General features: G+C 43.4%; 1 long non-coding RNA gene across 3 annotated transcripts; it reads left to right on the forward strand.

Moving 5' to 3' along the window:
• The first annotated feature begins 13 nt into the window (after nucleotides 1-13).
• LOC120397418 lies at nucleotides 14-27,274 on the forward strand. 3 transcript variants are annotated; one of them, XR_005593785.1, is made up of 6 exons: nucleotides 14-375; nucleotides 990-1,070; nucleotides 4,826-4,944; nucleotides 20,503-20,592; nucleotides 21,717-21,838; nucleotides 24,119-27,274. It is a non-coding gene; the product is annotated as an uncharacterized LOC120397418 (long non-coding RNA). The 3 variants fall into 3 exon arrangements; XR_005593784.1 differs by lacking the exon at nucleotides 990-1,070 and having other exon boundaries at nucleotides 19-375; nucleotides 4,826-4,953; XR_005593783.1 differs by lacking the exon at nucleotides 990-1,070 and having other exon boundaries at nucleotides 21-375.
• The last annotated feature ends 222 nt before the right edge of the window (nucleotides 27,275-27,496 follow it).

The raw sequence follows: 27,496 nt of genomic DNA on the forward strand, positions 1-27,496 counted from the left end.
CGGCTGCACTCCGTCACCGCCCCTCAGGCCTGCGGGGCGGGCTCCGGCTAGAGGGGCCCTGCCGGGCTGCAGCCCCCGGCCAAAGCCCCGCCCCCGGCCAGCCTGTGGCGCGCGGGTCTGGCGAGCTGGAGCAGGAGGCCCTGTGACCCCCCCCCTCCGGAGGCGGGATTAGCCCCTTCCCCGAACCGAACCCCTGGGAAAGTCGGGGGGTGCTGCCAGCTCGCCTGCCCTGGCCCCCTGTGGCGTGGGGGGGTCCTGAATCCCCTGCTCCTGGAGCCCTGTGATGAGGGAAGGCTCCCAGCTTCCATTGAAAAGGGGTCTGGCCCTGGGGCGGCTGAGCCAAGCTGGGGGAAGGTGACCCTCGAAGGCTCAAAAGTGAGACAGCAAGTTATTTGTTTCCCTTATAGCATGTTTGTTGTTGTTTTGTTTTAAATCTCATTATTTTGGAGCCTAACGTAAGTGTGAAGAGGTGGGATATAAGGTCGTGCTAAAGTCTGTGATACTGTTCGGCCACTAAGCATCACATACCTGATTTCAGCTCGCCTCAGCCCAGAGCTGCCAGAGCAGTAAAACAGTGAACTCATCTGGTGTCTAGCTCCCTGTGTGGACAGAAGCTCTATAGTCAGTCTATAGCTGATCCAGAGGCTGGGTCTGCTAGTACAACCCTATCACCTGCCAAGTGGAAGTGTATGACCGGGAGCATGACTAGTGATTTTTGAACACGTGGGATTGGCAATGTTGCTGTACGCAAAGAGAGACTGTAACACACCCTTCAAAGTCCTTGTTCCTCTTTCTCCTAGGGGGAGAGGCTGGATCAGAGAGATTACAACGCACCTAACAACGTTCTTAGGTTAACCTAACACTAACAATACCTCTCCCCAGTCCCCAGCGAGACAGGATGAAGAGACTTTAACAGTCAGCAAAATTTCCCTTCTCTCTGGGGATTGAGGATTCTGTAACACTCTTTTACTCCTTTTTTCCCCGCTCAGGGTGCCCCTTCTGCTTCTGACAGTCTTTGCAATAAGGAACAAAAAAGCAGCAGCGACTGGTCTCCACAGCACCATTTATAAGTAAGGGCTGATCAAAACGTTTTGAATGCAAAGCTTTTTCAGCCCCCCCACCCCCCAAAAAAGGCGGGGGGGCTTTTTCTTTTTCTTTCTCAAAATAGAACTATTTTGGGAAAGCATGTCAATATTTTGAAATGTTTGTTTTATCAAAAAATCACTTTAGAAACTTTTCCCAGTATTGTTTAATATGCCATACTGTAACTTTTGATTGGTGCATTTAGCCACATGTGGGTATCTTGTTTTCTTGAGTGGATGGGTATAGTCATAAATACTTGGACAGCATGTAATTAAGTCATTTAATCTATGCTTTCCAGAAAACAAGCTGATTATTCTGGCTTCTTTGTGAGGGAGCCAACCAATCAACAAGGCCAGGCTATATGATGAGACTGACCTGTTAGTGGTTACAGGGCTGTCAGTCCCTCTCCTCCCCTCCCCCCCACAAAATCTTTATAGGAGCAGGCAGTGGTGGTACATATCGTGTAGGGAACTCACAATTTTTGTTGGGCGTTTTTTCTTTTAACTCCTCTACTTTCAACTTAAGAGGAAGGGCTGCAGCAGTGAGGTGCAATACAGCACATTCTCCTCTCCATGCTGAAGTTACTGGGATCAGGATGAGGTGATAGGCATCTTCAGCATCCCTTAATGCCTGTCATGGGTGCATCTGTGCTCTTCTAGATCAACCAAATGGGGAATTAGCTAGCCCATTTCCTTCTCCCCGTGTCCAGGTTTAGATTTTAGAGAAGAACTTATCTAGGAGAGGCCTGTGCTTTTACTTGAGTCCTGGTGGATTTCCAGTAGGTTTGTCCCACTTACTCCGCTGTGAGGCTTAGAGGATAATTTGTTTTCATACGTTTGAGATTATAAGGAAGAGTCTCTTCAGGTGGCTTTTGGTTGTTTTGGGGGATTGTCCTGAGACTTGTTTCTTTTTAAGAACTGTTTTGAATGTAAAAATCTCCATTCTGTATTTTTAAAACTGAGAAATGGGATTAATTCCTTCCTTGATACTTTTCTTCTTTCATGGCATGGCTCTTCTTGATGAATTTTCTCAAACCTAGAATGAAGTAGAAAGGGATCTTGGTTACTATTTTAGTTTGAAAACAAATGTGAACAGCAAGAAGCCTGGGATAGGATTAGGGAAACTGTTTTCTGTTTTTGTTGGATTCTTCCTTCAGCTGCCTGTTGGTTTCATGGTGTAATGCTCAGTCATCTGGACTACCATTTATAGTCCAGGTTTTGGTATGGTCTGATATGTAGAGCAGGGAATGTGGAGCCAGGTCTCTTGGGTTCTATTTTCAGTTTTGAGATCAAGTGTGATCCAATAGATCCAAACTTCCTGCTCTGATCTCTCTTGCCTCTAATGCAGGGGTGGGCAAACTATGGCCTGCAGGCCAGATCTGGCCCACCAGCCATTTTAATCTGGCCCTCGAACTCTTGCTGTGGAGTGGAATCTGGGGCTTGCCCCGCTCTGGAGCTCCAGTTGGGGAGCAGGGTCAGGGGCCACTCCATGTGGCTCTAGGAAGCAGTGGTATGGCCCCGCTCTGGCCAGGGGGAGCAGCAGCGTGGCCCCCCTCCAGCCAGGCAGCTCTGCATGCTGCCCCCACCCCAAGCGTAACCCCCGCATCTCCCATTGGCCGGGAATCACAGCCAATGGGAGCTGCAGGGGCAGTGCCTGCGGATGGGACAGCATGCAGAGCCGCCTGGCCGCACCGCCGTGTAGGAGCCAGAGAAGGGATATGCTGCTGCTTCTGGCAGCCATTTGAGGTAAGCACTGCCTGGAGCCTGCACCCCTGAGCCTCTCCCTGTGCCCCAACCCCCTGCCCCAGCCCTGATCTCCTTCCTGCCCTCTGAACCCCTCAGTCTCAGCCCAGAGCACCTTCCTGCACCCCAAACCCCTCATCCCCAGCCCCACCCCAGAGCCCGCACCCCCAGCTGCAGTCTGCACCCCAACCCTCTGCCCCCAGCACTGATCCCCCTCCAGCCCTCCGAACCCCTCATTCACAGCCAAGAGCACCCTGTTACACCCCAAACTCCTCATCCCCAGCCCCACCCCAGAGTCTGCACCCCCAGCTGGAGCCCTCATCCCCCCCACCCCACACCCCCCCACACTCCATGCCCCTGCCCCAGCCCGGAGCCCTCTCCCACACCCTAAACTCCTCGTTTCTGGCCCCACCTCAGAGCCCGCACCCCCAACCAGAGTCCTTGCCCCCTCCTGCACTCCAATCTCAACTTTGTAAGCATTCATGGCCCACCATACAATTTCTATTCCCAGACGTGGCTCTCGGGCCAAAAAGTTTGGCCACCCTTGCTCTAATGTCATGAATCTGTTTTCTCCTTTAGGTCACCATTCCTACTCATATGGCTTAACATGTTGCATTTGAAATGGAAACAGCTGAATTGGGATAGTACTACGTAGGGAATGATGATGGACATGGGCCTGTCTGGCAGATCTTCAGTTTTTGTTCCTTCCTTGCCCCTTAAAACATTTTAACATAACTGGAATGATGATGCTTGTACTTGTTGTGAAGTTAGAGGGTGGTAAATCCAGTGGTTTAACAATCTTTGTTTTAAAACAAAGCAAAGTGTCAAATGGCCTAGAAATACAGTAGATATAGGTAAATAATGTTAAGTGGCATGGATATTGTTCTGTAGCCTGAATGACCTTCATTTATTCATTTTTAACGTCATTAGCTGAAGAGTAGCTGCCAGGATTTTGTTTGTCCCATTGTATAGTCTTTTAAAAAAGAGAGAGAGCATTTAATACTTGCTTAGAAAATCTCCATTGTCTTGTTTCTATATAACTAACATATTTAATTGATAGGCTGTCCCATCTACAGAGAAGTTATTGGTATTTGAGAACAAAGGTACTTATCAATTAAATCAGATGCATGAAGCCTATTTGAAAATGCAAATTTGTACATCTAGGCTATCAGAGGAAAATAATGCTGTTTAGAACACTGAAATCACCATGGTAACTATTTAATCATCTTTTACTATTTAATATCCCTAGATCATTCTTTTCCCAAACCAATTAAATTATGATAGTCTGAAAGAAATGTCCTTTTGTAGTTAAAGAACAGGATTAGGATCCAGGATTCCCAAATTCCATTCCCTGTTCTGATCCTGACTTCTTGTCTGGCCTTGGGCAAGTCATTTCTCCTCTTAACATCAGTTTCCCCAGCTGTGAAATAGAGTTAATGATACTCACCTACCTGGTGCCTCAGGAGGACTAATTCAATAAAGTTTGTAGCTTGCTTTTAAGGTCTTTGGATGGAAAGTGCCGGATAAGGGGTAAAGTATTTAATAAGGAAGCTTGGTAAGCAATTGGGAGCAAAATGTTGGATTCTGGAACCTGCTTTGAAATCACCATCTTTATGCCACTGTTTCAAGTCTGAGCCTTCTGTCCTAGAGTGTTCCTGTCTCCTCAGGAGACCCAGCAGATGCTGCATGACAGGGAATGTTGTGAAGCCCAAAACTGGGTTCAAAAAGAACTAGCTAAGTTCATGGAGGATAGGTCCATCAATGGCTATTAGCCAAGATGGTCGGGGATACAACTCCATGCTCTGGGTGTCTCTAGCCTCTGTTTGCCAGAAGGTGGGAGTGGATGACAGGGGATGGATCACTTGATGATTACCTGTTCTGTCCCTCTGAAGCAACTGGCATTGGCCACTTTCAGAAGACAGGATACTGGGCTAGATGGACCATTGGTGTGACCCAATATAGCTGTTCTTATGATTTCTGTTCTTTTCATCCATGAACAGCTCTTGTACAACCTGCATTGTCTGACATCTGAACGAAAATAAGATCTACAGCTTCAGAATGTGGAGAAGGGTGCAGTTTCCCTGGCATGAAATATCTGATCAATTTTCACGCAGACAAGGTGGGTGAGGTAATGTCATTTATTGGACCAACTTCTAATATTACATCTTTAGTATTCTGGGACCAACACAACTACAGCAAATTTTCAGAGAGTCATTTTGCCCCTTTCTCCCTTATTTTAACTGTTTAACATAATAGTGAAAGACGTATTTTTCATCCTAGTTCTCTTTCTGGCTTTGATATTTATTAATCTCTTCTTCCTGAGTGTTGTAGGTTTGAAACACCTCAACCATGTCTTCAGCCACAGAGAGATAAGAATAGTCATAGTATTATCAGTATAACAACTAAATTCATACAAGGACACTACACACTCTAGGATATAAATACTGGGAAACCCCAGAGGGTTGCAGCCTTGGCCAGCAAGTAATTCTAGGACTCTTTCTTTGGGAAATGTTTCTTTGATGCATACCAATGGCACAGTTCTTTGCTCTTTAGAAATACCATGACAAGGCAGGAAAAGCTCTCTTGAGTCAGGATGCCTCCTCACTGAGAACTGCTATATCCCCATATTTTCTTTGCTTCTAAAGATGCTTCAGCGTTTAGAAGAAATACATTCACTGCAGTCTCTCAAGTTTTTCCAGTTTGCTAGAAATTCATTTAGACTTGACTCCTTTTTCTCATTTAGCTCAAGTAATCGAGAGCCTGGATTTCTGAGCAGTAGATCTAAGTTCTGTCCCCACTGAGCTTTATATTATCTCATCATTGCTCATGATGAACCTCTTTTTCTGTTCCAGCAGAATGGGAGACTCAGGCCATGTCTACACTATATATTTTTGTTAGTACAGCTGTGTTGGTTGGTATGTGCAGAGGTGTGATTCCTGACCCTCTTAGTTGAAGACTCTCTTTAGCCTCCAAGATTAAGCTGTATTTCATCCCTCCCATCCTATTATCTCTTCACTATAAATCATGAGAAGTGATCTTTATGCCGGTGACTGGCTGACAGACTCCAGAGAGCTGACTTCAGGCTTGCGTATCATGCAGAATCATCGGAGCATTTTATGTTTGAATTGTTTTATACAGTATTGTTTTTTAGACTCCCAGTTTAATTCTAGGCACATAAACAAAACAGTTCTCTTCAGGGATGCATCACTTGATCTGCAAGTGAATATTGCAGGATAGCACAGAAACATTTTGGCTGGGTTTTTATCTAAAAACAGCACTTCTGTGCTAAATGAACTAGGACTGATAAGCTTCACTTAGGGAGACGGAGCCACCTGAAACTTGGCTTAAACAGACTGGTTGTCTTTCATACAGTCAACTTTCTCCATTCATTACAGGAGAAAATGGTGCTTCATAGCCTCTAGGTGGCAGTGGTTCTTTACCACTACTAATCATTACCAGGAACAGCAGTGCTTATCCATATTGTCTCTCCCTCCCTGAGAAGTGTTGTCCTGATGTGCTCTAGTGTTACCAGCCTTACCAGACAGCTATATTTGGAAATAATCCATGCCTCACAGCTCCCCAGAAGGCCAAAATCTGGCTAAAAATTTAAGTTCCATGCTTGTTTGAAGAGATGTAGCAGTAGCATGAAATATATTGCTGTGAACAGAGAACCAAACATTCAGTTCCTGTATTCCTAATTAGCATTTGGAAAAGATTAATTCAATTACTGGCATCCCCTCAAAATTTGGTTAGAGAATGCTTTCCACAAGCTCTATAACCTTCCAAAACATGAATAATTCACCAGTTCCTGTGGTTTGGACTCAATTTTCCTCACTAGGATGGAATGAGTCGCTGTCTCAATAAGTAATCACTTCTACTGTCAGTACTACTGGTAGGTGGTATAAACTGTTCTAGTGCCTAACTATGAAAGTCGTATTGGGAAAAGCATGAAAAATCCCTTGTCAAATGCATGAGTGCGTGCTGATTCAATGAATTACCCAGCATTGAAATTCTGTGGGAGAGAAAAATAGATGAATTAGTTACCAATTAACCTGAGGTAGCAGGTGTTGCTAAATACATGACTCAATGCTGGTAGATGGGCGTTGGCTGGTGGCTGTAAAGCTTGAGCCAAAGTAATGGTAATCCCTTCAACAGAAGATCGGTGTATGAGCTGTTTGGGATAAGCGCAGGTTGGAGAAGGGCTACTGAGATAGCAGCAAGGTAGCCAAGTTTAACTGATTTACTGCCTCAAATCGTATGCATCAAAGCAAACTTAGAACAGCAACAGTTGAATACAAACGTCAACCACCACCCTCTTTCCCGCCCCTCACCTCCCCCCCCCCCCCCCCAAAGTTTCAGTGTCCAAATCTGGAGTCTTGGTTCAGCCTATCATAGAGGCCAGCCACAAAATTTGGCTCCAAACCCAAGTCTGAATTCCAGACCCAACACCACCAAAGTTTATGGATGTTCAGGTTTGGGAGGACAGGGGCTGGTTCAGGCCCATCTCTAGGATAGCTGTTGATGGTCTGCCATTGGATCCCTGGGAGACCCAATGCAAGAGAGAGCTAGTCACCTGGGATGCCTGTTTGCCTTGGGGATGGTGCTCCTTGACTTGTTATATTGAAATAGAAGCCCATATTTTGATCCTAGTCTCCATAATCTTCTGCCAATAAACAGGGTTTTTTTAAAGCAGAAATGTACATGCAATTTCACCTCCCACACAATCCAGTCACCCCACCTGCTTCATCTTGTGCAGTAACTAATAAAAGAACAGCTGTCATGGCTACTGTAGCTATATAAACTCAGGGGAAAGCTCTTCAGATTTTAAGGCGTGCCTAGAGCAGATGATTAAACATTTTATTTATTACAGAGAAGCCATAAATTAGAGCAGAAACATACCATGCCTCTGTGTGGGTTTCAGGTTTACAAGTATGTACTTTAAAAATAATTGCAATATGGGTAAAACAGCAAAGGAATGAGAGAATAAGCAGGGTAGAACTCTGGGTAGAACCCTCATTATTAAATCTAGTTATAATTAATCTAGTAGCGGCAGCACGTAGTTTTCTATGTAATAGTACACTGGTCAGAGATGACGTGTTTAGAGAACCTTTTCAACCCATTTCCAGGCCTTCTCATTCACAGTAGTCTCATCAGCATTCCAAGAAAATATCCTCTAGAAAGGCAGATTTGCAATAGTGGTGACGGTGTTAGCTGTAGCAGCCAAACATCAAGGTCATCCAAAAGATTCTACAGACTTACTAAAGTGTTGACCTTTTGTCTTGAAAACGGTTGACTTTTAGAATTGTTATGGTGTATATCTCTTGCAATTCTTTATGCATCTGAAAAATACATTTTTATTGTTCTGCAGAGCTTCCAGTCACATATTGGGTTGTTTTTTTAAATGCTGAGTAAATTGCATTTCTTTGCTTTTGCATTATTCTCCTCCTGCTGCTTTCCTACCCCCACCACCTTCCATAAAATGCCTGATCCCGTGCTCTCTAAATTCAGTGGAAATATGCTGGTTGGCTTTAATGGCAGACAGGCTAGGTCCAAGGTAAGCATTAAGGATTTCACCTCTCTGTAATTATTGCTTCTCCAGTCTAGGGAAGTGTCACCAGGATTTAATTCATGTCACTTCCACTTGCTAAAAAATCAATGAAATTCTTGTATAGTCTATTGAGACATGACAACATAATAGCTTCTAAGACTTTTAAGGCCAGAATCCCCTGTGATCATCTAGTCTGGCCTCCTGTATAGAACTTCACCGAGTAATTCCTGCAGCAAGCCCATAATTTCTACAGTACTTCTCTTACTGGCACCTTGGAAATCTTGCAGGCCAAATAATCCAGCCTCCTGTGTCTCAGTAATGAAACTTCTTGGATACTGTTACTGGGAAAGCTGTTGGCATTGGGTTTTTCTTTTCTTACCCTAAAAGTAGACACAAAAGAGTGTGTCTACACACAGCACCCGTGGATCTGATTTGCAGCTCATGTAGATATACCCACACACAAGTGAGTATGTACCGTAGGGGTCTGGTGGGCTTGTGCAGCCAATACCAAAGCTCGTACAGCTAGCTTGTACAGTTACATCTACATGAACTGCCATTCATACAGCCAGCTGTAATGTAGATGTACCCTTAGGGTATGTCTACACTACGAAATTAGGTCGATTTAATAGAAGTCGATTTTTTAGAAATCGATTTGATACAGTCGATTGTGTGTGTCCCCACTAAGCGTATTAAGTTGGCTGCGTGCATCCACAGTACCGAGGCTAGCGTCGACTTTCAGAGCGTTGCACTGTGGTAGCTATCCCACGGTTCCCGCAGTCTCCGCTGCCCATTGGAATTCTGGGTTGAGCTCCCAGTGCCTGATGGGGCAAAAATATTGTCGCGGGTGGTTCTGTCGTCAGGCCCCCCTCTCTCCCTCCCTTCGTGAAAGCAACAGCAAAAAATCGTTTCTCGCCTTTTTTCCTGGGTTACCCGTGCAGACGATATACCACAGCAAGCATGGAGCCCACTCAGCTCACTGTCACCGTATGTCTCCTGGGTGCTGCTGGCAGACGCGGTACTGCAGTGCTACACAGCAGCATCCCCTTGCCCTGCCTTGCGGACAACAGATGGTACAATATGACTGCTGGCCGTTGTCCTGTGGGTGCTCCTGGCCGACCTCGGTAAGGTCGGCCGGGGGCACCTGGACAAAAATGGGAATGACTCCAGGTCATTCTCTTCTTTAAGTTTCATCTAATGGAGATTTATCTTGCCTGGAATATCATGCCAGCTGGAGGCTTCTGCCTCAGGCTGCTCTCCCAGTCAGCAGCACCACGCGGTCACACCTACCCCAAGCCTACCTCTTGCTCCCATGGCTCATGAAGCCTGGACAGTAGTAAAGAGCAGTTCAACTATAGGCTGAGCAAGTGTATAATGGTGGTAGAATGTGCCTTTGGACGTTTAAAAGCTCGCTGGTGCAGTTTACTGACTCGGTTAGACCGCAGCAAAACCAGTATTCCCATTGTTATTACTGCTTGCTGTGTGCTCCACGATATCTGTGAGAGTAAGGGGGAAACGTTTATGGCAAGGTGGGAGGTTGAGGCAAATCGCCTGGCTGCTAATTATGCGCAGCCAGATACCAGGGCGGTTAGAAGAGCACAGCAGGGCGCGCTGTGCATCAGAGAAGCCTTGAAAACCAGTTTCATTACTGGCCAGGCTATGGTGTGAAAGTTCTGTTTGTTTCTCCTTGATGAAAACCCGCTCCCTTGGTTCACTCTACTTCCCTGTAAGCCAACCGCCCTCCCCTCCCACCTTTGATCTCCACTTGCAGAGGCAATAAAGTCATTGTTGTTTCAAATTCATGCATTCTTTATTAATTCGTCACACAAATGGGGGGATAACTGCCAAGGTAGCCCAGGAGGGGTGGGGAAGGAGGGAAGCACAGGGGTGGGGTAGTTGTAGGGGCACCCCCTAGAATGGCATGCAGCTCATCATAGAAGCAGCATGTCTGGGGCTGTGACCCGGAGCAGCTGTTTGCCTCTCTGGTTCTTTGGTAGGCTTCACGCAGCAGTGCTGCGGTCCCTGTTATAACCCTGTTATAACCTTCATGCCCTTGGAGATTTTTTCAAATATTCCGGCATTTCGTCTTTTGGAATGGAGTTCGGATAGCACGGATTCATCTCCCCATATAGTGATCAGATGCAGTACCTCCCGTTCGGGCCATGCTGGAGCTCTTTCGCGATTCTGGGACTCCATGGTCACCTGTGCTGTTGAGCTCTGCATGGTCACCTGTGCTGATCAGCTCGCCATGCTGGCCAAACAGGAAATGAAATTCAAAAGTTCCCAGGGCTTTTTTCCTGTCTACCTGGCCAGTGCATTTGAGTTGAGAGTGCTGTCCAGAGCGGTCACAATGGAGCACTCTGGAATAGCTCCCGGAGGCCAATGTCAAATTGCATCCACGCTTCCCCAAATTCAACCCAGCAGGGTCGATTTCAGCATTAATCCCCTCATTGGGGAGGAGTACAGAAATTGATTTTAAGAGCCCTTTAAGTCAACAAAAATGGCTTAGTCATGTGGATAGGTGCAGAGTTAAATCAATCTAACACTGCTAAATTCAACCTAAACTCATAGTGTAGACCAGGCTGAGAGTTTACAGCTTCAGGAGATTCTGAAGTTTGAACTGTTTCTGATTGCTCTGAGAGGACAATCCTTTCTTCAAGTTGCTATGAAATTAGTCCTGGAACTGCAGCCTCGCTTTCCTTGTGCTTGTGCTATTATTCATACGTTTTAAGTATCTAGAGTTTCAGGCTAAGCCAGGGGTAGGCAACCTCTTGCACGGGTGCCAAAGGCGGCACACGAGCTGATTTTCAGTGGCACTCACACTGTCCAGGTCCTGGCCACCGGTCCGGGGGGCTCTGCATTTTAATTTAATTTTAAATGAAGCTTCTTAAACATTTTAAAAACCTTATTTACTTTACATACAACAATAGTTTAGTGTTATATTATAGACGTATAGAAAGAGACCTTCTAAAAACGTTAAAATGTATTACTGGCACGCAAAACCTTAAATTGGAGTGAATAAATGAAGACTCAGCACACCAATTCTGAAAGGTTGCCGACCCCTGGGCTAAGCATTGCGTTAAATCAGAATAAATATCTGGCTGAGTTACTTGGGTTTCTTTTTGGCATTCTGTTTCTGAATCCCTGTTTGGCCTTTGTTGAGGATGGGATACTTTTTGTTGGTTGTTTGTTTTTTCCTTACCAGATTTCATAGTGGCTTTTTCTTTCTTATTATATTTTGTTTTAATTACAAATAGTGGAAGCCAGAAATGACTTGGTTCATCTAGTCCATCCTCTTGCCTTGTATAGGACTCCTGAATACTTCATTTCCAGGTCTGGTGCCTTAAACCTCCCTTGTTTCTTTGAGTTTTGGTTTGGTTTGGGGTTTTTTGTTCCTGCCTCCCTCGATCCACTTGTTTCTTAATGTCCAGCCTACAATTCCCTAGCTTCAGCTATTATTACATGATGGGTTTTTTTTTTAAAACAAATAAAGGGTATGACCCTGCAAACTCTTAGTCACAAGGTTGTCTCTACCCATGTCAGATGTCCTGTTGACGTCAATGGTCCTATTTCCATAAATATTGGTTTTCTGAGAGGGTGTGCAGGATCAGGCCTTAATACCCTTCCATTAAAGTCTTTATAGGGCATGTTTCGACTCTGTTCTGTTCTACCACTCCAGCCACCAGACTTGCCCCTGCCCTCCTGCCAGACTACATACATTCTGGGCCTGATCTTAAGATATGCCTAAGCCTCACTTAGCCCAGAACCCAAGAAAGGGGGGAGGTAAAGGTGGCTGATTCCCTCAGGTAGCCAGAAACTCTGGTAATTTAGAGCAGGGATCTAACAATATCAGGTTCTGTCCCATGACACATCCTGAGTGCAAGCTCTATAACTGATGGAGACCCTGGCTGCCTTTTTAGGGTAGCTTTACAGAGCCTTTGCACCATGGGAGTGGTGCAAAGAGGCCTCCTTGTGGGGCAACATCTGGCCTTCTGCTTCCATCCTCAAATGTATAACCTCTAATTCATGTATCAGCTCTAGTGCCCTTCTTTGTAGTCGCTTCCATTTATCTCTGCTGAATGCTGGGGGAGGGAAAACAGAACTTCTCCACAATATTTCAGGTGCTCAGATGGCAACGAATGTGAAATAATAATTGTCAGCTCTTTAGCAAATACAATTATGAAGTTAAAAACGTTCCCCACGGTAGTTTAGCCAGGCTCTGGGAAGGGTTAGCTAGTCCGATGCAGCTCTGTGTTGTGTTAGATGGATTGCTGTTACGAACACTGGAGGGCAGCAGAACAAATGCAGCTAAGAATTTAAGCACCGAACAATAGAAATGAGCTGGATTCTGAATTACTGTAGCATCCTCCCACAGTAAAGTCAATACAGTGACTTAGAAAAATATCACATGCCAAAGTACCTCTTTCTGTAAAAAGCATAGGTGCCGGAACTAGGGGTACTGGCTTGAAGTAGCAATAACAACCTAAATACATGGTTTCTGCCTTCAACACCTCCACTATGAAAATTGTTCCAGCACCACTGGTAAAAAAAATTAATTCAGTGAGTAAGAATTGCTTTCCCAACCTGTAGTAAACCTTTAAAAAGAACTGTCCTCTTACCTCCTTTTGCAAGAGAGTTCATTCAATTCACAAGTCCTGTTGTTTTCTTGATGGTGACAATACATTAGAAATAACCACTTTGCAAATTATCTCAGATTTGAAAAATTAACAAAGGTACCTTTTGTAATGAAGAGTAACAGCCCCAGCCAGGTGCAAGGAGGATGAAAGTGAGTCTGTGGCTGGGTTCTTCATGTCTGGCTATTTGCAAATGGGGGAAAGATTGCAAAAATCCCTCCTCTGTTGTGCCACAGACACAGTCACACATACAGACTCACACAGTCCTTGTGCTCCTAGAGTGCAAGGATAGCTTCTGCCAAGCAGTGCCAAAAGACGCAGGGAGGAACAGTGTTGGGGCAAGGCCATCACTCCACCAGTGCCCCTCTCCATCCCAGCTGGGCTCCGTGAGGAGAGCACATGCTGCCTCTTGCCAACACATGCCAGAGATGTTGCTCTAGCATCCATTGCATTGGGAGTCCAGGAGGACTTTTTAATTTTAGCTGTAAATATACATATATAAACACAGTGAGTTCATGGAGGATAGGTCCAGCAATGGCTATTAGCTGGGATGGACAGTGATGGTTTCCCTAACCTCTGTTTGCCAGAAGCTGGGAATGAGCAACAGGGAATGGATCACCTGATGATTACATGTTCTGTTCATTCCTTCTGGGGCCCTGGCATTGGCCGCTGTCAGATGACAGGATACTGGGCTAGATGGACATTTGGTCTGACCCAGTATGGCCGTTCTTATGTTCAGTATACTTTTAAAGCTGGATTCTTCTTTGCAGACAGGCAGAGGCGCCCAGTTTCCAGCTACTGGAAAACATCCTAAGCCAGCATTGCAGTGAACCCATTTGTCAAGGCTGATTCCCAACTCTGGCACTTTGAGTTCAGAAGGCGGGGGAGCGGGGGCGCAAGGACCCTAAACATTAATACTGGCCACTCCAGGCATGTATTAAACTCCCAAGGTTACAGCTTTTCTCTGACCTTGGATGGGTAGATGCTGCCACCACCCAAGGGCAAAAACCCCTTTGAGAACCCAGAAAGGTGCACTTGGGAATTCCTTCCTGTTGGGTAGCCTCAAGCCCTTTCACACACACACACACACACAGACCCCCACTCTGGGGAAGAGCTGAGAAAGAAAACAAAGGAAATCAAATGTTGCCACCAGCTAATTAAATAACATATTCACAAACCTCATAGGACACAAAATCCAATCCTGTTCTTTAAAAAGGTAAATTTTATTAAAAACAAAAAGAAAGAAAATACATTTGAAAACTTAGGCCATTGTTAGATTTTAAAAAGAGCAAATACAAACATTAAGAATAGCTTTCTTGAGGCCCAGCTTAAAAGTTACAAGCAAAACAAAAACATTTGGGGTTAACACAGAGGAGTCCACGAGCCATAAAGAAATAAACGAGATAAACATAATTGTATCTTCCTAGACATTTCCTGATCTACTTACATATCTGGGGGTTTCAAGTGAGTAGTTTCTAGGTATGATCTGATGACTTTTCATACTTGGCCCAAGCTTCTTACAGTATAGCTGCTCTGTCCCTTCTCTCCAGGAAAGCAACACAAACAGACAAAGGGGAAGTTTTTTCCCAATTTTAAAAAGTTCTAGCCTTCTCATTGGCTCTTTTGGTCAGGTGCCCACTCCTTTCCTTTTACCTATGCAGGGAGACTTTTTAACCCTTTACAGGTAAAGCAAGTAGAGAACAACTAGTAAGAGGGATTTTATAGCTAACTGGCTGGCTGGGTGTTCATAAAATGGAGCTACACTCCCCCCCCCATTCATTTATCACACCATTTATATAAAAATTGCCTCATTACTGAGACTACTACTCATTACTACTCATTACTTGAGACTACTACTAGTAGTCTCCAGCATGGAAGGGATGGAGACTAAGTTATCTTTTCAGTCTAGAGGTGGCCCTTACAGAACATGATACACACAAATCTGAAGAAACTTGTACTGTGGTTGTCCATGCTGTGTGTGTGCTATGAATAAATAGAGGCATGCAATTTACTAAGGCTGCTGAGCTAGAACTTTCACAAGAAATGACTTCACTGTAGAAAATATTAGTTATAAATTGTATAACTTCCCAATCATTGGGAATTAGCATGTGCAATACAGTATATGTAAGCAGATATTGCTACATAGTACTAAAGGTACATACAGTATCGTTTATAAACCATGCCCACAAAATGGGGGGAGAGTGGGAGGAGCTATGACATAGCTGACCATTTATCATTTTCAATGGAAAATTGTTTGGCAACTTTCATTGTCCAGGCAAATTTAGACAGATGAAAGGGTCGACTAAGCAATGATTATATATGTACATAAATTCAAATAAATTACTGAAAGCTTTCATGTTTTATCTGTTAAAATGCTTCTATGACTTTGGCTTAAAAGAAGGAAGAGCTTTAGAAGGATCAGAAGAGAGTGTCCCATGGGAATAACAATTTGTTTTTTTGAACTTCACAGAGAAACAAAGGTTTTTTACAGATGCAATAACCATATCTCCGCAATAGTATTTTTAATAACCAAAGGCAGAAGAGTTGTGACTTTGCATGTAATGGCAATGTTTGCGAAAGTAAGCCGGTACGGCATACCGGCGCACCATACTGAGGTGGATTGGCTTCCCCGGCAGCAATTTAAAGGGCCTGGGGCTCCCAGCTGCTGCTACCACAGCCCCACCTCTTCCAGTAGAGGCCACGCCTCTTCTGTTTGTGTCCCCGCCCCTTCCTAAGGATGCTGGAGTAGTGGTAAGTCCTTTAAGTTACTTTCACCCCTGATCGTTCATAACTTTTTCCCACAAGAGGTTTATTTCATAGAATATCAAGGTTGGAATGGACCTCCGGAGGTCATCTAGTCCAACCCCCTGCTCAAAGCAGGACCAGTCCCCAGACAGCTTTTTACCTCAGTTCCCTAAATGGCCCCCTCAAGGATTGAACTCACAACCCTGGATTTAGCAGGCCAATGCGCAAACCACTGAGCTACCCCACTTCAAACAGTAGTAACCTACCAATGCTATTCTAAGCAAAATTAGTTAATAGTTTCCTGTTTGCAAAACACAAATGGTGGTGTGAGAGGGTTGCTTTCTTCATATTCTAGAAAAGAGCTAAACTGTGTTATCTATTTTCTGATTTGTAAGGATTCCCCCTCCCCTAATATCCATTTAAACCAAGCAGTGTCATTAGGAGTCTCTTTCTTTTTCCAGTGTTTGGCCAAATATCACTCCATTGCTCTCAGGAAGTGTGAAATTAGTCCAGAGCATTTCATCAGGGAGGCCCCGATCAGTAGGGACTCCAGAATGTTGAGGGGCAGTCTGTATACACCCATCTCAAAGATAAAGTAGAAGATTTGCACAAAAGTCAGCCACCTCTGGGCATTCCTATCAGATATGAAGGGAAAATGCTGCTGCTTCTACATTCCTTCCAGAAAGCATGTAAATAATCAACAGATTTTTTTTTTAAACACGAGGAAATGAAATGTATCAGTGGATCATCGTGTAGCTGAGTTCTGGGCAAAAAAATCGCCTAAACGCTTTTGAAAACTTAACCCACAGGGAGCATGTATGTGTAGTTCTAAAGTACTATTTATACTGTCAGCTCTCTCATCACAAACACACTTTGAAGTTAGAGGACATCTTTCACAAGCATTAAATTCAGTCCCATGTTTGGGAGCTAGTAAGTGCTGGCAGTGGACTCTCCTCACACACGTTCCCAAATTGTGTTTAAATTGGAATTTCAGTACAAATATAAAATGAACAACATGTTATTGGTAAATGCAGGTGTCAATTAAAATGAGAGCTTACCCATATAAATCAGAGTGGAAGAACAGTCTGGGCATTTGGGAATGCTTAAGTGTCCATGACATCCAAAAGGGGACGGCAAGTACCTGGCCTTATCAGAGTTAATAGATTATTTTTTCCATTTAGGCTGTAAACACCCTGTTTCTTGTTCAATCCAATAATTAAGAGTCATCATATTAACTATCAGCATAACAACTCAGCATGTTTATACATTAAGTTTAAGCCAATATTTTAAGGGTTTCTAAGCAGTTTCTTTTAAGGATTCCATAACTGATACATTGTACTTTTTCTCTTCTTATTCTGCTAATATATTTCCATATTTTTTGTATTGCAGGTAATTCTCACATTACAGGGCAAGCTGATGTTTCTGCTGTATGGCATTTGGGACATTTAAACATAGCTATTCTGGCGTATAATTTAGGACAAATCAATCCGTGTTCCACACGCAGTTGTTATGGGGCTTATTTTGTTACAGGTGGATGCTTTATACATGTTGGATGTGACCTGGTTCTATTCTTCAGCAGTAATTTCAATTTACTTTTCATTTTGCAGTTTCCCCATGCCACTGAGGCAATATATTGGCTAATCATCTCTTAGTAGTTTATAACATCTGCTAGTCAATTTAGAAGTGATGGAGCTGCACAGCTTCGTTTCTTCAACGAGTGAGAAGTGATTGGTTTTCCTTTTTTGGTAAAGATGCAGTGATGGGAAGGCAATGCAGACTGCCCTGATGGGGAGACATTGCAATGATTCAATCTCTAGTGCTCCCATCCAAGAAGATGTGTAGACCAGAGAAGATAAGCTCTGTCTGTCTTGTATCAATTAGAAGGGATTTGGGCTTGACATGGGGGCCTTGCAGGCGAGGTCTGGGGCATGGTTAAAATGGAGATATTTATATGCACTATGTACTCTACAGACATAAATACAATTCAGTCCCTGACCCAAAGATCTTATGGTCTAAGGATGATTAAGTTTATGCATGTCAGTAGTCCCACTAAACCTGGGGCCTAATGAAGACAGGACAGAACAAGGAAAGACAAGTGAAGAGTGAGGCGCAGAGGTTACTCATACAAGCCCACAGACTAGATCCTATGCTGTACCCCAGCTGTTTTGGAGCTCTGGAACAAAGTAACCTCATTCTCTCACCTGAAAGAAGCACCTCCTTGAGCTGCTTCTAAAAATTCCTGCTGGGATTTAACAGACAATAAAAAGCCATTCTCTGGTTGGAGAAGGACTCTGCTAGGAATACCACGAGGTGAGGTGCAGTGGGGCTGCAGGCCCCTCCAGGGCACATCAAGGACCTGTACTCCCCATCACAAGGTGTGTACCCCCATGAGAAGAAAGTGATTGCACATCATCATAAGAATCGCTTAGCCTCCAAGAACTGAAAAACACAGTCTCTGGTGAGAGAAGTAAGGTCAAAGATCTGTCAACTTAAACAGGCACAAAATGATCTACTGGGTGACATTTCTTTTTCCTTTCCCTCATGGCCATGTGGCTCTTTTCTCATTCCCAATGAGTGTCGCAGCCTGACATCTACCCCCTACAAATCAAAAGCTGCATTAATAAATATTGTTTCAGTTGGATACTTCTATGCACATAAAAATCATTAATAATGGTAAATGGGTTCCATCTCAGTTACTTTGTCATTACAGGTTTGTTAGATGTATCCATAACGGAAATGGCAGCACAGTTCCGCTATTTTAAAAGTGAAAAGAACTACAAGAATAGTGGTTTTTAAACCCTTGAGAATTTGAGTTACATTGGGGAATGCGGAGGACTTCTAAGGCAGGCAAAATACCTCCACGGGCACCGGCAGGGAGAGTGATGGTCAGGAGCAACTCCTCTCCCTCCTTTTTAGAGCTGCAGAATGAACTCCTCCATTCCCAGCCTCAGGCTGCCCCAGGGGGCTGGGACTTGGACATACACTCTCCCCTACACAACCATTTGGGATTGCAATTTTGTGGTCACACAAACAGTCCCTCTTCTCCCCCAACATTCATTGGTGCAAGAGCTAAAATGTTGGCTGTCCTTGCACAAGTGCCTAAGGGAGGTTAAGCAGCTTCCTGTGCTTTCTTATTCCTTGGAAATTTGCATAGAAGCTGCCAGAAGCTGCCCTTATGTATTGATATTTACGCTTATGGCAGCTATTTTCCTACAGTTAATTTATTGCTCTCTTAATTTTTTCTCCATAGACGTCTTTTCCAGTGTTTCTGCAACTTCAGGGTGCCCTGTGTAGGTGAATGGAATTTGGGTTTGTGCCCTATTTATGTTTTGATTTTGAGTGGCACTGTATCACCAAAAAGGATCAGACCCCGGTTCTAGGCACCTTGCTTCTTTACTGAAAGGTTCTGGGTTTTTAAATTTCTTTTCCTGTATATGTTTGACCTTAGAAAGTGTATTTACTGCCTTTTTGTAAACTTGCTTAATGTAATTATTAAAAAGTTAATGAATTTGGACAAACCACAGAGAGAGAGTTCTTTTTTCAGTGATCTCGTAAGTTTGATTGAAATTTGAAAGAAGACAAAGTGTACAATCAATTACAGTAGGGAAGGCATAAAGTCTGCAATGTTCTCTAACCTTTTGCTTTAGCTTACGCTCTTCAGCACGTAAATGTCTCTTTTCTAATGGAGAGAACTGCAGAAACGCCACACCGGGGCCATCTCATTAACTAAACCTAGGCAAACTGAATGTTAATTCAGTCGAATCCTCTTAGCAGGTGGACAGCCAATTCATTCAGTTAAACAGCTATTCTGATGGAGAATGACTTATAATGACAGAAAATACTGAACAGAGTAAAAATGCAGTAATAAAAATAATATTTGTTGCAGTTCGTTTTTATTTGATCTTTATTTCTTATGGATTTTTATTTGGAAATTTCTTCATGAAAAAACTGGAGTTTGGCATTTCAGATCTATTTAATCTCTTGATAAACATCACTTAACTTGTTGTGTCTCTGGCTGAATATACCCCTATTAAGCAGTTTCATTATCATTAAGTACAATTATGCTAAATTAGCACCGTGGGAGATGTCCTGCTTAAGAATGTCCTAGTTAAGTGGCATGTACAGTGCCTGTAATTCTTTGTCCCAGGTCTCACATTGCACTTGGTTAGCATTTTCCTTCCATATATTTTGAGTTGCTTGCTTGAATTTTCATCACATATGTTCCTAATTACAAAGATGTGAAGGTTAAACAATAAACACACCAGAACACAGGAATGCTGTGGGATACTACCACACCCTGCTGTGCTTATTATGCAAAAGTCCATTAATATAGGTCTAATACTTGGTGTGACTATACTATAAAATGACCCATTTGGGTATTAAATTATTCATAAATATAGTCTTTAAATAAAAAATGAGTTTTGTCCCTTTTATATTATGTATAAAGAAGATATGTTTTTTTAAAGGAGTGGGGATTGTTTCTGCTTGTATTTTACCTTAGAAATTCAGGTCTTGCCTATTGAGTTTTTCATAGAAGACTCTATGGACAACTGGAGAACTTTTATGGTTATGATGTCAAAAGTGTCAAGGTGAAGTCTGAGCAACTGAGAGAGGAAGGATTTTTTAGTCAAACTGCTAAACTATTTTCTGTTTTTTTTTTCTGAACACCTGTTTAATACAAGAACCTAATAACTAGTTTGCTGAAAAGATGTCTGTGTTAAAGATTCACCACCCTCTCTTCCTTTATTTAAAGGCTGTGGGAGCTCTTATTCCAGTTCTCTGGTCCATCAGCGAGACCTTCAGCAAAATCAGGGAAGACTTGATAATCCTATCTCTAGTTATGGTACAAAACAAAGAATCTTTAAATACTGTATTGCCGAATGTGCAGTTGTGCATGATTTTGTTTAGAAGGGTATTTTAGGTAGCAATGTATCTCTGGAGTTAAAAGCTAATATTCAGGGTGAAAGAGCTATAAGATGTGTCATCATTAACAAGATACTAATTGGGTAACTTGGTGAGACTGAAAAGTCAGTTGGTCAGAAGTATTGCTCTGAACCCTCCAAGGCTCAAATGCAGTGGCAAATACACAAAGGTCCCAGTTGTGCCAGGTGCTGAGGACTTCCTTCTAGAGCTGATGCTCCCACTTCCAATCAAGTATCTATGTTGGTTGTATGCCACCGTAACATACCCCTGCACAAGGAGGCTCCTCAGCTGGTTACTTAAGCAGCCATAACGAGGCCAAGAATCCAGCCCTATGTCTGTCTGCTCTATTCTTTGCTAACTATTTGTTTATTCTGCACCATTACAAGAGTTTCACTCACTGGTAAAATTTGTGCCTTATTTCTAATTTCTAATTTGTCTGGCTTCAGCTTCCAGTCACTGGTTCTGGTAATATCTTTTTCCAGGAGATTAAAGATCCCTTTAATATCTGGTATTTTCTCCCTGGGAAGTTACTTATACACTATAATCAATTCACGTCTCAGTCTTCTTTTTGATAAACTAAACAGATTGAGCTCTCTAAGTCTCCTGGTGAGGCAATTTCTCCAGCTCTAGACTAATTTTTGTGTTTCATGTCTGCACCCTCTCCAGTTTTTCAACATCTGTTTAAAAATGTGGATACCATAACTGTACACAGTATTCCAGTACTGGTCTCACCAATGCTCTGTACAGAGGTAAAATCATTTCCCTAGTCCTACTTCCCTGTTTATACATCCAAGGATTGCTTTAGCCCTGTTTGTGACAGCATCGCACTGGGAGCTCATGTTGTTGCTATTATTTTATTTATATTGTTGTAGCAGAGTTGCTTATCCACTTTGACCCCTAGATCATTTACAGAATTGCTCTTTTCCATGATATAGCGCATCCCCCTCCCTCCACTACCCCATTGTGTAGGTATGGCCTGTATTCCATGTTCCTAGATATGTGACTTTGCATTTGGCTGTATTAAAATGTATTTTGTTTGAATAGGACCAGCTTACCAAACAATCCAGAACACTCTGTATGACTTCCCTGTCATCATTATTTCTCATTCCACCAAACTTTATGTGATCCACAAATTTTAGCAGCAGTGATTTTATATTTATTTCCAGGTAAATGAAGAAAAGCTTTCCCTGACACCATCCCAATACAGTAACTCTGCATTTAACGTTGTCCCACTTAATGTTGTTTCGATGTTACATCCCTGCCCAATTAAGGAATATGCATGTTTAAAGGTGTGCAATGCTCCCTTATAACGTTGTTTGGCTGCCTGCTTGTAAGATTCTGTGGAAGAGCAGCAACTTTACATGGGACCATTGCACAAGTTCCGCTTCTCCGCCTCCTCCCCCTCCCTCCCAGCGATTCTCCCACCACCAAACAGCTGTCTGGCGGCATTTAGGACTTTCTGGGAGGGAGGGGCAGGAGCGGGGAAGTGCCGTGTCTCTGCCTCTCCCCCTCCCTCCCAGAAAGTCCTAAGCACCACCAAACAGCTGTTTAGAGGCGCTTAGGATTTTCTGGGAGAGAGGGGCAGGAGTGGAGATGCGGGGCTTCTCCGCTCCTCCCCCTCCTTCCCAGCACTTTGCGCTTAGGACTTTCTGGGTGGGAGGGGCAGGAGCAGGGAAGCGCTGCATCTCCACTCTTCCTCCTCCCTCCCAGAAAGTCCTTAGGACTTTGGGGGAGGGGGAAGGATGTGGCATGCTCCGGAGAGGAGTTGAGGAGGGGTGGGAAAAGGTGGGCCTGGAGTGGAGCGGGGACAGGAAGAGGTGGGCCTGGAGCATTCCCGGCAAAATCCGAGTCTGTTCTCCAGGGAAGCTGCCGCTGCTGCTGCAAAGGTGCTTCCTAGCGTCCTTGCCTGCAGTGGGCTGTGCCTGTGTGGGGTAAGCCAGGGGCACTTCCCAAGCACAGTACAGTATACAGTATAATGCCTTTTGTCTGCCCCTCCCAAATTTCCTTGGAACTTAACCCCCCGTATTTACATTAAATCTTATGGGACAATTGGATTTGTTTAACATTGTTCCACTTAAAGTTGCATTCTTCAGGAACATAACTACAACGTTAAGTGAGGAGTTACTGTATCCGAAACAGCCATATAATGGTGAAGGATCACAATATGGAATTGACTTCTCAGGGGGAAGTTTTCACACATTAACAGTTCTTGCAAGAGGGAACATTGTGGTGGTGTTTTTTTCTTTTAAGCATTTAAAATTGAGTGAGTAAACCTGTTTAGCTTGCCCCATATTGCTTTGACTACAGCCCTTTGGCTAAAATAGATGTGTGTCTTAGCCTGTGGCTTGGCAAACATCCTAAGTTTTTGTCTGAAAGTCCTTCTTCCTGGATGGAAATCGCATGTGATGTGTTTTTTTCTCCTGCTTCCAGTGAGCACTGTGCTCAAGAACGATGTTTGCCGTACAAATCCTACCCCAAAGCACCCTGCTAGGAATTAGTGTTGGACAAGGAGCCTTATGAGTTGTCATACTTAATTTCTAATTAGCCCAAGGCATCAAAGCTGACATAATCATTGTTTAGGCCACACCTTCTCGCGAGGAGAGAGGAATAATTTAAAGCAGAGGTTCTCAAACTTCATTGCACCGTGACCCACTTCTGACAACAAAAATTACTACATGACCCCAGGAGCCAGGACTGAAGCCTAAGCCCACCCGAGCCCCGCTGCCCTGGGTGGGGCAATTCCAAAGCCTGGTGGGGCCAAAACTGAAACCCAAGGGCTTCTGCCCCAGATGGGGAGCCTGTAACCTGAGCCCTGCCACCCAGAGCTGAAGCCCTCGGGCTTTGGCTTTTACCCCAGGTGGTGGGACTTGGCCTTTGGCCCTGAGCGATGAGGCTCGGGCTTTGGCCCCAGGCCTCTGCAAGTCTAAGTCAGCCCCGGCAACCCCATTAAAATGGGGTCACAACCCACTTTGGGGTCCTGACCCCCAGTTGAGAACTGCTGATTTAAAGTAATCATTAGGAGCTGCTTGGTCCTGAAAACAAAACCCTTTTTCTCTTTATTCATAGCCCAGACAATTGCATTACATTTAGGGCTTGTTCCTGCAGTTATTACACAGATGAAACACACATTGATTTCAATGCTGTGCAGTACACACTATCACCTTGATTATCAGAATATAATACCAGCCAATGAACAATTTCATATAACTGATGTTTTGATAATTGAGGGAATTTTTGGGTGTAGTTAATAGACATTGGGAGCCAGAAACCCATTTTGGATAAGAAGAAGTTTTAGTTAATTGAATTTCAGAAAATCAAGGTTACATTGTATGCATATCTCTTTAACTCAGTCTCATACGGCTAGAACTGAAGCTTTATTAAAATTCAAAGGACTCTTAACTGTCCTTAACTGCTAATCAGTTGATTGTTTCTCATTTTATTTCCAGAAAGCCACGTTGACAGAACATTTTCTTGCTTATGCATGCAAAGGGAAAGAAGAGGGGATAAGAGCTGTCTTATCACCTAAAACTACCCAGACACTGGAAACTTCACATGACAAGTCATCACTTATACTGACAGAGAAAAATGTTTTAATTTTAGTTGTATTGTGGGGTGGTGGTGATCGTGGGCTTTTGTTTTGTTTTATTTTCTTCCCCAACATGATTTTGAAGTGTTTCAATATGAATTGTAAAGTATATAGAAAAACCTTTTTGAGACCGCTCTGCCATCGTCTATCTTCAGCATTCCATACTCTTTTTTATTTATTCTATAGCACTGTTTCCTAAAGGCTGGGCTACACACAAACTTCCACTGAAATAGCTAAATCAGTTGTAACTGAGACTTCTTGTTATTTTGGTGCCATCCTGTGAGTGGACATTCTTATTTTGGTATCAGACTGCCTGTATTGATTTAGCTTATATTGGTGTTTTACTGACTTCAGCTAAATTGTAGTAGGACACTTTAATTCTGAAATACACAGACTTCCACCAAAACAACAAAATGTGTCAATTACAACTGATTGAGGCTATGTCTACGCTACCATTTATGTTGGTATAACTTAGATCATGGGGGCAGGTGGGTAGTTAAGCCGACGGGAGAGCTCTACACTAGAGAGCTTACGATACAGCTGTGCCACTGCAACGTGTGTGGTGAAGATGTTCTATGCCGATGGGCGAGAGCTCTCCTGTTGGCGTAAAAAACCCACCTCTGCGAGAGGCGGGAACTATGTCGGCAGGAGAAACTCTCCCGCCAACGTAGCGCTGTCCACACTGGCGCTTAGATCGGTGTAACATATGTTGCTCAAGGGGGTTGGTTTAGTCACACCCCTGAGAGACATAAGTTATGTCAATATAGGATGTAGTGTAGAGATAGCCTGAGTTATTTTGGTGCAAGTTTATATGAGAACAAGGCTTAAAATTTCTCTAGCCATATTAGAATCTTTGGCCTACCTGCACCATAAAATACCTTCTAGATGGATTTTGTTTTCTTTTACTTGTTTTATAGAATGGAATTTTCCTTCCAGGGACAGACTTTTCATTTTGTTTTTAAATTTGTGAATAAATTGGTGAGAGACTAATACCACCAGCATGAGCCAGGCATGGCCCAGGAAGCTGCTATGCATATTTCCACACAGAGACAATGCAGGATGCATTTCCTTATGTAGTGAGAAAGGGCAGAGAAGGCAAAGACTCTCAGCAATCTAGCATATAACTATGCTGGAGCAAGTGAACAGCCAGTCATCAGGAAAAAATCTAGTAACCAGCAGTGGCCATTAAAGATTGCTAAATACTGGGTAGACTTGTTTGGGAATGATGAGGAGGAGTGTACTGCTGTAAATGGGTCAGCATCCAGAGCAGGAGCTAGTGGTGCCCAGCCCCTGTGCAGCAAGCTTTGCCAAGCCCTTCGCAATCTGAAATGAAGTAATCGATGTCATCATTTCTAGGTAGCCCCTCGGAGCTAAGAAATCCAGAGAAGCTAGAGTGCTGGTAGTGAAGTTCCATGGCAAAGCTATTTTGGCTGTAGCATAAAGATATTTTTAAGCTCTTAGACCAGGAGCATGCAGGAGTCCACCACAACATCCACAGAATGTCAGACAGCAGATTATTTTCAGAGGACAGCTAGGTTAATTAATGTTCATGTATGAAATGTGCTCAGAACATAGTCCATGGATTAGAAACAATACATCCACCTCTTCACCACAATCACCTGCCTCAGGCCAAACCCAGGAAAAGATATGGCCATTTCAGTTTTGCCTAAAAGTCAACACATTTGGATTTTGTTAGACTAGAAAAGCAAATTCCAGGATGGGGCCCCATCACTGACACCGCCCCTTTCCAGCCACTTAGACATTCAACTTTAGGGACTGCATCCAAGAGCCCTACAGCTGACCTTGACTGTAATGTCAGGAGGAGAGACAGTTTCTCAGATAACCAGCAGGCAAGCCACATACCAAACAAAGACATAGATTTCTGTTGTTAGCAAATACCTGCTGCTCAGAGAAGCAATCATTCTTGCTAACTTTTCTGTATTAAGTTGTATTGGTTTTCCAAAGAATCATACCAGTGTGCAGCAAATTTGGGTTTTTCCTGACTCCAGTGTTTCCACAGACCACCCCCTATTTGTGCTGTTTGGAGACACTTGCCTTGGAGCGTTTTACTGCTGTAAGTTGGTATGACATGATACCAAGTAGGAAGTTTGGGGTTGTGCTCAGAGGTCAGAAGCAGGTTTTATAGTATGGTCCTATGGTTTTTAATGTGCCAGTCGCGGGAGCATGTGCCCCAAATTCCTGGCCTACAATAGCCATTCCATTCCAATTCTGGGCTTTTTCTGAACAGACACAGCCAGCTGTGCCTAACACCATGGTCATTGTCTCTGACATGCACTAGTGGGGAGTAGGATAAGACCATCAAACATCTTTTCAGAGGTGAAAGGCCAGTATAATCACACCACATCCCCCTTTGCACGTATTTGATCTCATTCTGGTTCCTGGTACTACAAAGTTTCCTTGAGCCTTTCTGGTCATTTTGAATAATTTCAATTGAGTAGTTTAAAAAATGCATCAGTGACTTAGGAACCTAAGTTCTATTGACTCTCAATGCTTTGACCTTTTATAGTTAGTTTTATTCTCTCTGTAAACAGATGTTCTTTTTCAGAAAGGATTTTTAAAAAATATTTATTACAACTGCACATATTCTGTAGGTTATGGCCTTCCTTTCGCTTTCCTAATGAAACTTACTGATGAATAAATCACTATGGGCTGGATTCTGACTCCTTTTTGTATATTGACTACCACTTAGTCCATGAGCGGTCCCATTGATTTCAGTGGAGTAAGGTACTGTTCAACAAGAGTGAGGATATTAGAATCTGACCCTGAGCCATGGGCATATTCTGCGAGTTCTCATTTACCTCTTTTGTTTCTGATAAAAGCCCCTGGCTAACAAAATAATATCTAATCTGTTGCAAGACCAGTTTGGATGATTACTGCATCCTAGTTAATATTTCATGATATTTGTGACCTTTGAGTTGTTTTTGTCAGACGCTTTTTCCGGCACTAATAAATAGCTAATAAACCTCTCGGAGGAACTTTCCATTCATATATTGAACCCAGTTTGTCCATCTTGTCTATTCTGTACTTCTGTTGTCTAGAAAGAGTTTAATCTTTTGCCTTTTAAACTAGAAATAGAAAGTTTAAATGGGTTCAGAAAAATCCAGGTACTTCTCAGGTGAGAACTGGAGCTCTGATATTAGTGCCTCATCTTGCCGTCATTTAAATCAGTGGACATTTTGCTTCAATGGGAGCAGGATCAGCCCCTTAATGCAGTCAT

The sequence above is a fragment of the Mauremys reevesii genome, linkage group 2, assembly GCF_016161935.1.
Source record: "Mauremys reevesii isolate NIE-2019 linkage group 2, ASM1616193v1, whole genome shotgun sequence".
Lineage (NCBI taxonomy): Eukaryota > Metazoa > Chordata > Testudines > Geoemydidae > Mauremys > Mauremys reevesii.